This window comes from Chrysochloris asiatica, unplaced genomic scaffold (assembly GCF_000296735.1).
Source record: "Chrysochloris asiatica unplaced genomic scaffold, ChrAsi1.0 scaffold00013, whole genome shotgun sequence".
Taxonomy (NCBI): domain Eukaryota; kingdom Metazoa; phylum Chordata; class Mammalia; order Afrosoricida; family Chrysochloridae; genus Chrysochloris; species Chrysochloris asiatica.
In genome coordinates, this window is record NW_006408531.1 from 1,805,375 (window position 1) to 1,819,220 (window position 13,846).

The following is a 13,846-nucleotide window of genomic DNA, read 5'->3' on the forward strand; positions in this document are numbered from 1 at the left end:
AAAAGAGTGAGCTGATACAGTCTGATGAACTTGACTTATACCTATGGAGCAGCAACTCAAAAGAGGGAACAAATCCTCACAGCAAGAAACATTCACACACACCCCCACACACAGAGTGGACAGAGACGGGCAGCTTGGTCATTGGATACTCAAATGGGGAGGGGGGGACTACAAAAGCAAGAAGTGACTGGCTTACAAGCTTTCAAGAGGGAACCTGGACTAGGGAGCATGGCAGAAGGCAGAATCTCCAGTAGGTACTATTCAATCTGTCTGGATGGAGCTGATGAAAGGAGATACAGATGGGTAACTCTGTACTGTAGTGAATAATGCTTATCAGGATGGATTATGAGGGTTGGAAATGCAAAGGTGGAAGTTTTGTAATAAAGAAGGGAGTGATTAATTCTCCAGGATAGGAGCGGAGGCCTCTGGGACCATCAACGGAGAAGAGACGAGAGCGGGACCCTACCCAGAGAAAGAGAGATGCCTGAGATAGAGACAGAGATGATGACGTGGAGTGATGAAGCGACTGGGGACCTTGGACCCAGAGAGGGAAATGGACTGTGGGCCGAAAACTGGGGAGAGGAGGGGGAAGGGTATGGGGCGGGTTTCTGGGATATACCCTTTGGGTGGTTGATGATGCATGAAGGGGATTGGAACCATGGCAATGAGATGATATAAAATGGAATGAATGTAAAACTAAAGTCCTCCCATGTAAACTATCATATAATTCACAATAAAACATTTAAAAAAAAAAAAGCAAAGGGCTTTGGATCAAAAGACTACTGCATCTTGGGTAAGTCACTACACCATCCCTTTGTCTCTCATCTCTCATCTGTATAGCCAACCAACGCACTGCCATCAAGGCAATCTGGACTCATAGTGACCTATATAGGGAGAGTAGAATTGCTCCTTAAATTTTCCCAGACTGCAAATCTTTCCTGGAGCAGACAGCCTCCTCATCTGATGGCAGAGCAACTGGTGGGTTTGAACTGCTGACTTTGAAGTCAGGAATTCAGTGCTTTACCCACAGCACCACCAGGGCTCCTCTCATCAGGGAAATGTGAATGGATAATACCTAGTTTGCAAGGGTGGTGTGAAGGTTAGTGAAAATAAGTGAAAACCATTTGGTAAAGAGCTAATATTTAACTCTTGTTACTGTTTTAAGTATAGTAAACAAGACAGACAGATAGCTATTTGTTTCACCCTTTCTGTTACTACAGAATGCAATAGAAAAATGGATAAATATAAAGGGGAAAAAATTTCCCAATCATAGCCTCTTAATGATTCCCCGTTTCTCTATTAAACCCCACAAAAAAGCATGTTAGCAATGTCTAAGTCACCTGAAAGGTCCACCACCATCTGAACTTCCAGGCTTTGCTCCCCCCCCCCACACACACACACACACACATCTTAGCAGCACAATTGTAACTGAGGAAGGCGGAGTGTTGGCTGCCACCCAAGCTCCCATTCCAGAGGCAGTTTGTGTTGTACATGTAAATGCAGAGCTCCTCACTCATCTCCAACAGCATACTTAGAAGTCTACCTACAATGGCACCTCCGGCCCTTAGTCTCCTCTGGAAGGAGAGTTTGTAATTAAAAGGTCATTCCTGAAATAAATATAGCAGCAGCTCCAGAAAAGAGTGCACTTTTACAGATCCATAAAGGTAACCGGAGACTGACTGCAAGTCGTAAAAGGAGCAATTGGCATATTAAAAAAAAAAAAACAACACATAAAACCTGCTCTCCAAACAACTTCTTGATGTTGATTGTGCTAAGAAATGACCTTCCTTCTAGAAGGGACAATATATGCAGTATCAGCACCCCCGTTCAGACTTTTCTATCAATGCCACACATAAGCCACTTATTAACCAAGAGGACTTGATTCTAAACTGAACGTTTAGCCTTGACCATGGCGTCCAAGAAAAACAAAGCTGTTATACACTCACAATACAAAGCTGTTGAACACGTGGACCTATACTAGCCTTTGTTGTTGTTAAGTGCCATCAAGTCGATTTCAACCCATAGCGATCCTGTACGGGATTTCCAAGGAACTTGAACTACCGAACTTGCCATTCAAACGACTTTGCAGTCTGACGCATTAGCCCACAGCGCCACACCAGCATAAGGAATATCAGCTCCCCGTGTGGGGCTATAGGATAAGCATTGGACAGATAACCTCAAGGTCAGTGGCTCAAACCCTTTACAGGGTCACTATGAGTTGCAACTGATTCGACAGCATTTAACAACAGCAATGTTTGACAAGAACTCTGGTGGGACAGCAAGTGAAGTGTTGGGCTGGTGACCTGAATGCAACAGCCACTCTGAAGGCAGCAAAGTAAGACTGACATCCTTGGAAACTCTAAAGAGTCTACCCTGTCATATGTGGGTCGCTACAGAGTCCTGGTGTGGCGCTGTGGGCTAATGCATCAGACTGCAAAGCCATTTGAACGGCAAGGTCGATGGTTCAAGCTCACCAGCTGCTCCTTGAAATTCTATACAGGCTTGCTGTGAGTTGGAATTCAACAGCACTTAACAACAACAACAACAACAACACATGTCAAAAACTAACGAATGGCAGCAGGTTTGAGAAACTTAAAACATCCAATTATTTGTCTCATATCCTTTAAATAAATCTACAACTATTTTTTAAAGCTTTATCATATTTCTTATCTAATTCTATTAACAAAAATACGTAAAAGTCGTAAATGTTATATTCTCTTTATAGTATTCTTACAAGTTGAGAATTTCTGACCATAAATGTAGGGAAAACACTAAAGAATAACATTATTATGCTGTATTCTCTTTTAACCTCTTTTCACAGCATTTAACCTTCTTAATTTCAAAACAATGAAATGTTTCATACTACTGAAGTTCTTCTCCAGGAATGTGGTGGTTCTAGAGGATATGCCTGGACTGAGACCCACAAAGTCAGTGGTTCAAGCCCACCAGCTACTTCGCAGGAAAAAGATGAGGCTTTCTGCTCCTACACAGATTTATAGTCTCAGAAACCATGAATCAGAACCAACTTGAGAGCACTCAACAAAAACAAAGTTCCTCTCCAGCTACAAAGGGGACAAAGAAATGGATGCCTGTCATCTTACTACGTGATAAATAAGATTTTTCAATTGTATTAAATATACAACAAAACCCAATTAATAAAAAATTACTACCCCATACTGAAATGTTCATGGAGCTCTGGTAGCGTAGTGGTTACGAGTCAAGCTGCTAATCTCAAAATCAGCAGTTTGAAACTACCAGCAGATCTGCAGGAGAAAAATGGCACTTTCTGCTCCCATAAAGACTTACAGCCACAGAAACTTTATACAGGGTCGCCATGAGTCAGAACCGACTTCACAGCACAAAACCACCACCGCCATTCAGGTGTTTATAAAACTCAATAAGGTAATGTTTCTACAATAGTTTGTAATCTTTAGTTCAAATCAAAGTCTGAATATGAGTCAAAGTAACTGATATGAAATAAAGTATTCACTTGCAAAAGATAAGTTGTTTCCCATCCAAATGCTTCAAGAAGACTCCAAGATTTACAAATAGTGCTCTGTATTCATTTCCCTGATACAGTTAGAAACAAAATATGGGTTCGTATTTCAGTTAGACCTTAGTTCACATTTCCCTCTTTTCAAACACACATACCTCTTATTTTCTACCAGACAGGAATTCAGTAAAAGAAAAGGTATTAGCTGGAGGCTTTTCAATTATGGGATTAAAATGCAACAAATTTGAGAACACTTACTGATATAAAACTGCCTTCCAAGCCACCATTAAGATAAACAACCGCAGCCCCAAGTCTATCACAGGGAAGTAAAAATTCACTAGCAAAGACAGAAAGACAACTAAAACCCCAATATGCTATCCCCTATAGGCCTTTCTCATCTGTGAACAGAGTATCAACCAGTCAAAAATAATTTCAAATTTCCATGAGAAAGCCAATTAGTCACTTACTTTCATTTCTCCAAAATAAAGATGCATAAGTGCAAACATGGATCTACTGGATTGTTTATGTGTGTGTGTGTTGAATGAGTGAGTATAATTACTCTAGTCCTGCCTTTTCTAAAGTTAGTAATTGGTTTTTCCAAATTAAAACAAGCATTTTCTTTAGATTTGGATTTTAGAAAGACATTTAGTTTATCCAAGTCTTTGTCGGCTTAGCAAATTTTATGCACTAATAAGTGACCTTCCTCCCTTAGGTGGACAAACTCGGGATTGAATTAGGAGGAGAAAAAGATGATAAGTGCCTAAGGCTGATTTTCCAAATTCTTCCTGTAAACATCTTGCTCTTCTTAAAATGGTTTTGACATACTCGCAGAGTTCCAAGGGCCTTTTCACTGTTGGCTAGCCTTGAGTTTAGTTCTGTGGCAGTCAAGAGCAGTAAAGCAAGAAATGTCAACAAAACTGCACGATAAATCTTGAAAGAAAGTAGTTTGCAAGTTTCCGCTTCACCAGCTCATGTACCTATCAAGATTTCTTTTAGCAGAACTTAGACAACAGATCACAACTTAAATCTTCAACTAGAAATGTGCAAGAAAAATTAGGGAGTTTCTTCCCGCTGTGAGAACACACAAGTCTTATGAAAATGTAGACAACCACAACTGCTATTATTAGAGAAACAGTATTATCCTGTGGCACAACTTTCCAAGTAATTGCAAAGTGTCCACAAGGCTGGCACTAAGCTAATATGAGTGCCATGAATGCAACCACTCAGAAAAGAAGCCCTTAGACTTTAAGCCCAAAAAAGAAATGTCTTCTTGACCCATTTAAAACTTGGGTTGACTTTATTAAAGCCCCTTCTACAAATATAGAATTTAAGACACTATTGCTGTGTGCTGTCAAGCTGGTTCTGACTCACAGGGCTTTTGAGAGTTTCTGGTGGGTTTGAACTGTGGACCTTGTGGTCCAGTCCAGTGCTTATCCTATAATGCCACAACACCAGACCCTTAACACACCCTTTGTTGTCGTTAAGTGCCGTTGAGTCAGTTCCAACTCATAAAAGGTTTCCAAGGAGTGGCTGGTGAGCTTGAACTACCAGTGCACTAATCCGCAGCGCACACCAACACTCCTAAGGAAGCCAAATGCAACGACTGAGGCTTAGTCATGTCAATTTGTCTTGTTTCTTCACTCCCAACAACACCGAATCATTTATTCACACAATATGTATTGAATTATCATAGGAAAGACCATAAATATTACATGACCATGTATAAAACAGTATAAAGTGATAGAGCAATAATTTTTTTTTTTTTAATTGACTTCTGCATCACTCAGAAAACATGACAGCAGCTACTGGTCACTTTAGGAGAAGTGGAGATGAAGAAAGAAGGAAAAACAAAAGAACACAGCCTGTCAAATAAGGAAGCTGTGTGATTCAGAGGCTGAATAAATTAATTGTTCAGTCATCTACCTAGAAGTCACAGAGCCACCAACAGAAAACCCGGGTGACGTGAATCCCGAGTCTGCGCTCAAGGCACTGACCAAAGCAGACAGAAAAGCAAAGAGAGTGCCAGGGAGAAAAGCTCATGTAAAAGCATCTTAAAGGACAAACGAAGTCTTAACTCATGCAAAGGTAGGAAAGTAAGTTAATTTAGATTAAAATATGGCAATCAACAAGCTCCTCATTCCAGGCACCGATCGATCTGACACTCTGACAAGAAGGACCGTGTTTAATAACATATATCTAGAAGAAAACACAGAAGACTAACAAATTATAATGTCAAAATAATTCTAAAATAATCCAAACTCCAGAAAGATTTCAATCGTGAAAATGTTTGCTCTTCTAAAAGCAGAAAAGTTTACAGAAATAGAAATATATGCTCAATAAATTGTCTTTTAAGAAAATAGATTCTTTTTAATGTCTTCAAGTAAACACATGCTCTACTAACATGAACTGAAAGCAAAGAGACTCTGAGTCCATAAATTCCAGAACATCCACAGCCCCACCCAGACTATATTTAGATTGATAGCCAGAGGAGCCTTGTCTAAACACCAATGTAACCTGTACCTTGTTGCTGTTGTTAGGTGCCATCGAGAGGTACCCACTCATAGCGACCCTATGCACAACAAGTGCCCAGTCATGGGCCAGCCTCGCAATTGTTGCAATGCTTGAGCCCATTGATGCTACCACTTTGCCAGTCCATCTTGCTGGGGGTCTTCCTCTTTTTCTCTGACCCTCCACCTTACCAAACATGATATCCTTCTCCAGCAACTGGTCCCTCCTGACAATATTTCTAAAGTATGAGAGATGAAGTCTGGCCATGCTGGCCTCCAAGGACCTCTCTGGCCTTACCTGTACCTTACTATTACCTAATCACATAATATTTGAGCAAGTAGGTACAGTGAAGGGTACCTGACCCAATCTCTTCTTTTACACTTAGCAAAATACACAAGATTTATCACAGGACGGTTAGTTGATACTGCAAATCAAATCAGAATCAGGTTCCTTATTTAATCCCCATCCCACTGACAAGAACACATTTTGAAATAAACAAAATAAAATAGCCACAAAAAGTAAAACTCCCCAAGTATCAGACATCCTAAAGACTTTCTAAAATAGTTTGAGAACATGACACTCTAAAGGAACTTGATCTCAGACACAATAGTATAAAATGATTCATTTATCCCCCAAAGGCATACTTCTGAGAACAGATGGAACTGCTCATTCCTGATCAACTTCTACGTTTATAGTTTATTCATCTCTTATCTCTCTTCTCCTTGATGGGCTCCTCAAGATTTTGTAACAAAGAAGGTGAAAAGTAGGTATTGTCTACCTATTCTCACTGACTGCTGCAGCTACACTTAAACCTGAAAGATTGTCTAGAAGATTAATAGACTTCTGGCATTATTTGAAACCTTCCTCTAGAAATATATTTTGGAAAAAATCTTAACAATTTAAATATCAGCCATACTAATGCGCTGCCAATGCAAAAGAACAAGGACTCAGTTTATGATTGTAAAAATGGTACACTTCACATACAAACACTGTATTTTGAATTTTGTCTTGCCAATGAAAGATCTGTAAAAATTCTGGAAATGTCATCAAACAAGGGGAGATTAGTTAGGAGGAATTGAATGAGTCATACTGATGATGAATTTGTCAAGAAAAGCCAGTGGGAAATAAATTCTATTAGTGATTAACAAAGGGGTGTGGTGCTGTGGTTAAAGCAATGGACCAAAAAGTCGGTTTGAACCTCAAGGTCAAGGAGCTCTGGTAGCGTAATGGTTATGAATCGGGCTACTAACCTCAGGGTTGGCAGTTCAAACCTACCAGCTGTTCTGCGGGAGAAAAATGAGGCTTTCTGCTCCCGCAAAGATTTACAGCCTCGGAAACCCTGTACAGGGTGGCTATGAGTCAGAACCAACTCCACAGCACATAATAACAGCAACATGGAGTACTGGTGTGGTGCTGTGGGTTAATGCGTTTGATTGCAAAGCCGTCTGAACTGCAAGGTCAGCAGTTCAAGCTCAGCAGCTGCTCCTCAGAAACCCTATACAGGGTCACTATGGGTCGGAACCGACTCGACAGCACTTAACAACAGTAAGTCGGAAACAATGCAACAGCATGGAACAACAGTGATAAACTTATAAAGTAACATTCCTATTAAATTAGATTTCACTTTATTCTTAAAGAGATAAGACAGTTCTACAAACTCCACAGAAATCTCAAGAAAGAATGACTGCTTTCATAAACATATTTCTCTAAATATATGAAAACACATGCAAACAAAATGGGGGGAAATTTTTTAAGTGTAAAATACATTCCAGTGATGTGTCATTTTGACTTTGTCATGACAAATTCTACTCGCCTCAATAGCAGAAACTACATCTTCTTTTAAGACTACTGAAAAGGATATTATGTTCGGCAAGGTAGAGGGTCAGAGAAAAAAGGGAGACCCCCAACAAGATGGATTGGCCAAGTGGCAGCAGCAATGAACTCAAGTGTGGCAACAATAGTGAAGGTGGCCCAGGATCAGGCAGTGTTTCGTTCTGGTGTGCACAAGGTTGCTATGAGTCGGTACTGACTCGATGGAAGCTAACAACAATAACAACAAAAAACAGTCATGTAGCATTTTTCTCATTTTCCTTTATTATTCTACTTATATGAAGAGAATCTATGGGGTTCCTTATAAGTCCACATGACAAAAACTAGAAAACTATCCAAGAACTCAACAATTCACAAACACACAATAACACCTACAGAAAAAATATCCAAGTAAGAAAGGATAGTTTTCATATGTAAATATTTCCCTGCATTCATATGCAGGAAAGCAATTATTTTCTACAGAGCTAATACAGGAAAAGACTCTAACTGTATGCCTTATAAAAAGAAAAAAGGTACAGAATTAGAAATACGAGTGTTTGCTATCTAACAAATGTTCTATAGCTTCTAGAATCATGGCGCTGGGTCATCACATTCCGATAAATCTATGTATGTATTCAAAAGCCACAGCAATGAACGTGAATGAGCACAGCAGAAGTCAATGAGAGAATGAAACCAACAACTTCAGATGCGGCCATTTGACTTCTCTCCTTAGAACTAGTTCACTTTAGTGTCAGGGTCTGTCCAGACACATGACACAGACAGAGACACAGACCACAACAATCCATGTAAACTTGACCAGTGACCTTTCAATTATCTTAGGCAGGAGTCTTCGGGCAGTCCGAAGAAGTGGCGAGGCCGCAAGGAATTTGAATAATTTTTTTCACAAATAATGTACTCATTCTCAATTCTTTCTCAACTCTGCCCGCCCCCTGAAGGGGACTTTTGTAAGTGGACTATGCTTCTGTAAAGAAAATAATAAAATTAGCATAGTACACTTAGAAATGGATGGGGCGGAGGTAGTTGACCTTAAATGCCACTGAGTGGGTTCCTACTCATAGTGATTCTGTATAGGGTTTCTGAGAAGAAGCTGGCAGGCTTGAACTGCTAGCCTTGAGGCTAACAGCCAAGTGCTTATCCTACAGCACCACACCAGGACTACTGAGTGGAGGTAGAAGTAGCCAAAAAAAAAAGAGTAGACTATGAGAATTATGGGAGTCCTGCTGTGCCTGTCTCTGCCCTGCCAAAGTTATAAAGCTCTTTATGGTTGAGGTGAGACTGTGCTAATTGAAGCAACTGTACCCTGAATGTAACCTGTTCATGTCTCTAGTAAAGCCCATAACTGAGTATGGTTTCTGAGTTCTGTGTGGCCGTTGCAATGAACTTTCAAACCTAGCTGAGTAGAGAGGGCCGTGGCAGGAACAGATGGGCCTATTTTTGTATCTGTCCTGATTAGGTGACCATCCAAAACTCCATCTATCTTGCCTCCCTGAGTATTATCTTTCAATATCCAACCCTAGACCTATCTTGACTTAGTAGGCATCATTTCGGAATTCTCAGCCACAAAGCCTTCCTGGTTGTCGAAAGTTTCATCCCACTGCGAAATTCAAGCACCATCTGGGCCTGCCGTTGGTTCTACCATTTCTCTTCAAGTATGTCTTCTCTCATCTTCCTGTATGGCATCTTTCATGTGTTTTTTAATATTTCAACACAGATAAGGTGATATGTTTGTGTTAGAGTTTCCTAACTTTTTGTTAATGAACCCTTTAATAAAAGAATTCCTTTGCATATTTTCAGTTGCCAACTAACGTTTATCATAATTTAAATAGTTACAAAAGATATTTTGAAGTGTTAATGAGCTGCCAACATAGTTCACTGAATTAACAGAAAATGCCTCCTCTATTAACTAATTGGCAAAACTAGTTATTATTGTCAAACTAATCAGTCAAATTAGATTTATTTTCTGACAAGGTAAGTCGGACTTTTTATTTATATTTTAAAATCACGTTAATATGTATCTCCAAGGGAACATCTGACTTCAGAATTTTACTACAGATGATGGAGGGAAGGAGGGAGACAGGACACAAAAGCTTGCTCTGGATAAAATAGGGCAGTTCCCCTTTGAATCATCCTTAAGGGGGTGTTCTTTGCTTTGCATTCTTCCAAGTTGTCTCCATTCTGTTGCCTAACAGCAAGGTAGCACAGTAAGATTTGGAGAAAGCGTGATGTATACCTTTGTTTTGTAAAGTGAAGAAGGGTAATCGTGAAAAGAAAGATGAGAAAAGACAAGTCAAATACCTAAAGTGGTTGGTTCCTTAGCCTCAGGATAAATGTGTATGCCCAGAAGGGTCCACAAATTCCCACATAAAACCATTCTAGGGTCTCTCTGTTGTCCCAACTCAGAATAGCACTCCAGAGAGGGTCAGCTCTAACACAATGATGTGGTGGTGACTGTGTGCTGTGGAGTGACCCTGTACAGGGTTTCCAAGGCTATAAATCTGTAGGGGTGCAGCTGGTAGATTCGACCTGCTGGCCTTGAGATTAGCAACGCAACTCGTAACCCATGACAGTACCAGGGCTCCTCAATATATTGGCATACGCTGCCATAAAGGTTACAGCCAAGAAAACCCTCTGGAGCAATTCTGCTCCTTGTGTGTTAACACAAGGTCACCACGAACCAAGGGCTGACTCAATGGCAGCTGGCAACAACGTACCAGTGGCCTTCAAGCCAACATGTGCAAAGTAAAACTCCATGCTTAGGTTTCCAATGGCTGTGAACTTTGGGAAGCAGACTGCAAGAACTTTCTTCTGAGGTACCTCTGCATGGGTTCGAACAAAACCCAGCCACTCCTCAGAAACCCTACACAGGGTCACTATGAATTGGGATGGCTCCACAGCACTTAATAACAACCACCCTCTAGTCAGCAGAGATAAAAGCTCCTCTTTGCACATAGGCGTCAGTCACAGGTGACAGCATGGTATACAGCTGAACTCATCAAAGGAGCAAGTGGAAATAACAGGATTTAGAAGGCCATCATTTGGTGGAAACCATCCAGAGGTTCAAGTTTCCAGTAGAAAAGCATATTGAAAAGTGTTAAATCTACTTCAGCAGTTCAGGAAAATGAGGACTGAAAAAAACCTTTGTCTGATCACTAGGAAGTAGGGGGTGTTCAATGTTGTAAAGGAACAGAGAGCTGGCTTTGTGATGTTAAATCAATTGCCACAGACCCATGAATGTCAGATGAGAACTGGACTCCACAGGATTTTCAGCTGGAATAATGCACTGGATAATGGTAGGTCTGAACCACAAGGTCTGTAATTCAAATTCACCAGGTACTCCTCAGAAGCCCTTCGCAGGGTCCCTAGGAGTCAGAACTGACTCAACACTTAACCACAATTGTTTGGAAGCAGATCACCAGGTCTTTCTTCCAAGGCACTCCTGAGAAAACCTGACTCTCCAACCTTCCAGTGAACAGCAGGTTAGCAGTGAGCAAGTGTTTGTATCACTCAGGAACTGTCTTCACAATGACATACACAAGTTATTAAAATTTTCTGGGAGCAATTTGACAAATCTGAACCAAAATCTTTTAAAATCAGATAATCACTGACCCAGAAATTCTAGATCATTATCTTAAGGAAGTAGGTGGAAAAACAGATAAATACTTAGACATATCTATAAGATATGATAGGAGCTCTGGTAGCATAGTGGTTACGAATTGGGCTGCAAACTGCAAGGTCAGCAGTTCGAAACTACCAGCTGTTTCGCGGGAGAAAAGATGAGGCTTTCTGCTCCAGTAAAGATTTACAGCCTCGGAAACCCCATACAGGGTCGCGATGAGTCGAACCGACTCCACGGCACATAACAACAACAAAGGATATTCCTCAAAGCATTCTGTACCACTACAAAAAAACCTGAAAACTCTAAATGACCATTGATGAGGATTATGAAAAAACTACATTGTCTTTAAAGATGAGAATAAGAGGAATATGTAAATACATGGAAGAATTTTTACAATAGATCAAGGAATTTAAAAAAGCTGTCCATTGCTGGGTATATACAGTTTTTCATTCATACATTAAGCGTATAAAGAACTGGAGACCTGGGGGATGTAAATAGTGTGCTCAGATACTAATCAAACGGTTAGAAGTCTGTATTCAATTAGAAATGATTTGAAAGAAAAGTCTTGTAATCTACCTGAAAAAAAAAAAAATCAGTCATCGAAACCCCCGTGGAGCAGTATGTTCTACCCTTGTTGTTATGTGCCTTGGAGTCGGTTCCGACTCATCGCGACCCTGTATGGGGTTTCTGAGGCTGTAAATCTTTACGGGAGCATAAAGCCTCATCTTTCTCCCATGGAACAGCTGGTAGTTTCGAACTGCTGACCTTGCGGTTAGCAGCCCGATTCGTAACCACTACGCTACCAGAGCTCCGTACCCTAGCACACTCAAAGTAGCCATGAACCGGGATCCATTTCACAACAACTGGTGACTGGTATGGAGAACTAGAAAAATAAAGTCAATCTGTTACCACTATTTATCTCTAAGTTTAAAGATCCGCAGACTTTCTACTGTTAGCTATATTTTCTTTTTAATAATAAATGCCTAATTCTTCTGTGATGTTTTTGGTTTTATCTCCTTAAAGCACTCATGCTATCAAGGTGTATTTTTACTTTAATGTGGACAAGTATAAATGTTAGAGAATTTAGCAATTAAAAAATAAACAAACAAGCTGAGAGAATGTCTGCTGTTTTGCCTATCTGTCTGCTTCAGTAGAATATGGTGAGGCTTATATATATATATGTAGTTATACACGAACAGGAAACATCCATCAGGGGAGGTATTTCAGATGCCAACATGCAACAAGAAAGGGTCCTTTTGGAGCAAAACCCAAAAAGATGGGGGGGGGGGGGGGGTTTGTCAAGAGCCAAGCATCCTGAACTAAATGCAATGGAGTGCACATATTTCTAAAAAATGAAACTTTCCAGATTTAGACTGCTTTTACTTGGATCTGTCTTCCCAATAAGTCTTGTATTTCACTTTGAAGAGATAATTAGCCAGATATAAAGTAATTACCATTTATGGAGGTCACTCTCTTCCCAACCTCAAGTCTATTCACTATGGAAACACTGGAAGAGGAAGTCATGTCATTTAAAATACATCTTTTGCAATAAATTCAAGTATTTCAAAATAAAATCATCATTCAATTATTAGAATGGGAAGAAAAAAATAGGAGGTCAATGTAAAATCAAATGTCACCTAGAGTTTCTCAAAGGCCTAAAAATTTTCTCACTTTCAAAAAACAAAGTTACCTCTTAGAAAAAATGAGGGGAATCTGCTTTGTGTTCTTTAACGAAATGAAATATTTTAAAGAAATATAACCTATTGAAAATACATAATTTTTTAAATAAACAGAAATAAAATATTTCTGAAGTAGCTTTTGGATTTTGTTGCCGATACTGACTGCTTTTCTCTATGCTTTAAAGTCGGGCCAGAGTCCTTAGGTGGCACATTTAACAGGTTCACTACTAACAGAAAGGTTGGCTGCTCAAGTTCACCCAGAAGTACTTCAAGAAGAAAGGCCTGATGCTCTATTTAATTTTTTTTTTTAAATCAGCCATTGACAGCTTTGTGGAGTACAGTTCTACTTTGACTGACCCAGGGTCACCATGAGTTGGAACAGCCTTGAGAGCTACCAGTTAGGGTTGGTGGCGGTGGTAGTGTGCCATCAAGTCGGTTCTAACTCATACCAAACCTATAAAGAGTTTCTGAGGCTATAAGTCTTTATGGGAGCAGAGAGCCTCATCTTTCTCTAACTGAGCAGCTAGTAGATTCAAACTGTTGACCTTTCGGTTAGCAGTCCCATGTGTAACCACTACTCTACCAGGGCTTGGTCATGACAAATTAAAACCAAGATGTAAGATCATTACAAAGCAAGCAGGGTCATTCTAATAATGAAACTGTCAAAATTAAGTCTATTAAACTACAGTCCTTTGTCCCAGATGAATATTAATAATAAGC